General features: G+C 53.5%; 1 pseudogene; it reads right to left on the bottom strand.

The window, feature by feature from the left end:
- Nucleotides 1-634: 634 nt before the first annotated feature.
- LOC102974986 (serine hydroxymethyltransferase, mitochondrial-like) lies at nt 635-2578 on the bottom strand (annotated as a pseudogene).
- Between the last annotated feature and the right edge of the window lie 1093 nt (nt 2579-3671).

The following is a 3671-nucleotide window of genomic DNA, read 5'->3' as shown; positions in this document are numbered from 1 at the left end:
ATGAGTATTTTAGGCAAGAGACAAACTCAAGGGAAAGAAGGGGTTTGGGGGTGAAAATGGGGGGCCCATGAGAACTCCAGTTTTGGTGAAATGGATGCTCACTCAGGGTACCAAGATTCTCAATCTGCCAGCTTCCTCTACTTTTCCGCTCCATTTGACTCCCGCACCTGCAAGGTCAGCTGCTCCAAGCAGCAATTTATAAACCTGCAGTTCATATAGTGGTTGCCGTTCCAGGACTGACATGAAATTAAATCAGTCTTGAGTGCTGCAAGATACAAAAGCTACCTTCCGAGTTTACTGAGCCCTCCACGACTCCTCATAAATCTTGGAAAGGTAGCATTCCACCAGTAACTGCCCAGTTTCTCTGCTCTCAAAAGGACCTTGAAATGGAAACAACGATGTTTTCTTTGAGGCTATATTTCATACCACAGAGAGAAAGATGTACATGGAAGCCACATTCTTATAAGTGCCCCTTTCCAACTCTGAGGCAAGCACTGGGTAAGACAGTGTTAAATGAACCCTTAACTTACTACTCCAAGTTCCAAATTATTGGGGCCACCAGTAATAAAGGGTCCCCCCAGGTAGGGGGAAGAGGAATAAACATCAGTCTGTGGGCTTCATTTCTTAGGTGCCTTCAGTGCTCATCAAAACCAGGAATGGTTTTGAACCATTGAAGGCCCTGGCAAACTGCTCCACCCGTTGCCTGAGGTCAGCCAGCCAATGACTTGTTTCTGGGCCTTTGACCAGGAAGGATTTGAAATCCTGGAGTTTGGCGGTCTTGCTCTTCACCTCCAAGCCGATGTAGACGCCTTCATCTGTAAAGCCCACAACTTTCCGGAAATCCTCCTCATGGAACTATCGAGAAGTCAAGGCTGGGGCCCCCAGCCACAGGCCCCCAGGTGTGATGGCACTTTGATCTCCAGGACAGGTGTTCTTGTTGGCCGTGATGGATACGAGTTCCAACACCCGTTCAGCTCGAGCTCCATCCAGGCCCCTGGGCCGCAGGGCTACCAGCACTAGGTGGTTGTCAGTGCCACCAGACACCAGCGAGTAGCCTCACTCTAGCAGGGCATCAGCCATGGCCCAGGCGTTCTTCAGAACCTGCAGGGAGTGCTCCCGAAACGGGTGCAGGCCTGCTTTAGGGCCACAGACACTGCAGCAATGGCATGGTTCTGGAGGCCCTCCTGCAGGGATGGGACCAAAGCATAGTTGATTCGGTCCTCAAACCTGTAAGGATATCCCGGCCAGTCTTGGGGTCCACAGCCCGCACCCCCTTCCAGTAGAAGAGGAGTCCTGACCTGGCCCCTGGAAGGGTCTTGTGAGTGGTAGTGGTGACAACATCCACATGCTTGAAAGGTGAGGGGATCACCTTGGCAGCCAGAGTTCCAACACCCGTTCAGCTCGAGCTCCATCCAGGCCCCTGGGCCGCAGGGCTACCAGCACTAGGTGGTTGTCAGTGCCACCAGACACCAGCGAGTAGCCTCACTCTAGCAGGGCATCAGCCATGGCCCAGGCGTTCTTCAGAACCTGCAGGGAGTGCTCCCGAAACGGGTGCAGGCCTGCTTTAGGGCCACAGACACTGCAGCAATGGCATGGTTCTGGAGGCCCTCCTGCAGGGATGGGACCAAAGCATAGTTGATTCGGTCCTCAAACCTGTAAGGATATCCCGGCCAGTCTTGGGGTCCACAGCCCGCACCCCCTTCCAGTAGAAGAGGAGTCCTGACCTGGCCCCTGGAAGGGTCTTGTGAGTGGTAGTGGTGACAACATCCACATGCTTGAAAGGTGAGGGGATCACCTTGGCAGCCACCAGGCCACTGATGTGGGCCATGTCCGCCAGCAGGTGTGCCTTGACCTCGTCACACACCTCTCTCATGCGGGCATAGTCGATGAGGCGAGCATAGGCACGGGTACCAGCTACGATGAGTCAAGGTCGGAAGAGCCGAGCAGTGAGTGCCAGCTGGTCATATTCAGTGAGGCCGGTTTTGGGATTCAGCTTATAGGGCATAGACTCGAAGAAGATGGATGTAGCTGAGATCCTCTTGACATCAGACATGTAGCCATGGGTGAGATGGCCCCCATCGGGCAGGTCAGCCCCATGATTTGGTCATGAGGCTGCAGAAGTGCTGTGTAGGCAGCCAGCTTGGCTGGGGACCCCGAGCAGGGCTGGACATTGACTCCCCACTGAGCAGGATCCAGGTCAAAGGCCTCCGAGGCCCGGCGCTGACACAGCAGCTCGATTTCATCCGCTGCCTCTGCCCCTCCATAGCACCTCTTGCCAGGATAACCCTTGGAGTACTTGTTCAGACGGGACCCCAGGGCCTCCAGCGCAGCTTGGCTGCAGAAGTTCTCTGGAGCAGTGAGCTTCCAGGCCACGACACTGCCTGTCCTTCTCTCTCCGTAGCAGCTCCCATATCTCAGGGTCACTGTCTGATAGACTCTCCTGGCCTGACCAGCCCTTGGTTGCTTCTCCAGTCTGGGTCTGGGCCGCCTCGCTGTGCTGGCACCGTATGGCCATCCTGACCAGCTGACCACATCTCTGCAGAGGCCGAGTCGCCAAAAGCAAAGAGAAGGGCAACATCGCAACCCGAGATGAAGGTCGCAGGAGGTCCGGGTACCCGCTCCGCCCAGGGAACACGGGGTTGGAAGAAGACTGGTCGGAGAGCGCATGCGCGAAAAGAGCTGCCGGGCAACCACTGAATTGGGGCGGGATCTACGCATGCGTAAGGTGGACGCTTTATGGTCTTTCGGGGATTGTAGTTTTTTTTTTCCCCCTCTTCTTCAGTTCCATTTCCTGTCTGTAGCCCCAGGGTCAGAAGCTTTTGTCCCCGACTCAGTTTCCCGCTGGAGCCAGTGGGCAATCCTCTGGAGAACACTGCTCTCTTCCAGTTTTACCTTGACCCAGGACTCAAGGCGAAGGAAGGCTGAAGGCGAGGTGTCTTTCTGTGCCTCAGCTAGTCTGTACCTCCTCTCTCGCCCCCTCAGGGGTATATATACATGTATGTATGTATGTATATACATACACATATATGTATATGATATATTTGTAGATCTAGACAGGGCGAGAGAGTTGTCTGGAGGACCCTGACTCATACATCTCCATTTCGCAGTTGATGAAACAAAGCCTCAGACAGATCCAATCGTTGGCCGTGGGACACCCAGCTAGGTAGCGGGAGGGCAGAGTGTGAGCTGCTCTCTCTTGCAGCGCCATCCTCCCAGTCAGGCTAGAACCCGGGCTCCTCCCAGCCTGCAGCCAACCACCACAGGAGGGGCGCATGAGGAGCTCGTTGTGTTTAATCCTGTCATCGCTTTATTGGAAAGCTTTTCACTGCAGCCCGCGTGAGGGAAAATGATTTGCTTGGGATGAATTGGCCACCAGTGCGTTATTTCCCTTAATCTAAACAGAGCCTCAGACACACTCCATTGATCACGCCTTCAAGCTGAAAAGTGGCCTTAATGCTGGCCAGCAAGTAGATTTCTCAGGCAGCCCTATGCTGTCAACCACATTTCCTGATCCACTCTGATTAGATATATAAACAGCTTCAGTAAAACAGAGCCTGAGCTTTGCTGTTAAAAATATAAGATAAGGTTCCATAAAGATTCATCAAGAGCAGAGACGCTGTCTAAGTGAGGCCTGAGCTTCTTTTTTTTTCTTTTCTTTTCTTTTTTTTTTT

The sequence above is a fragment of the Physeter macrocephalus genome, chromosome 15 (genome assembly GCF_002837175.3).
Source record: "Physeter macrocephalus isolate SW-GA chromosome 15, ASM283717v5, whole genome shotgun sequence".
Lineage (NCBI taxonomy): Eukaryota > Metazoa > Chordata > Mammalia > Artiodactyla > Physeteridae > Physeter > Physeter macrocephalus.
The sequence above is the reverse complement of the archived record's forward strand: the minus strand, read 5'-3'. Positions and strand labels throughout refer to the sequence as shown.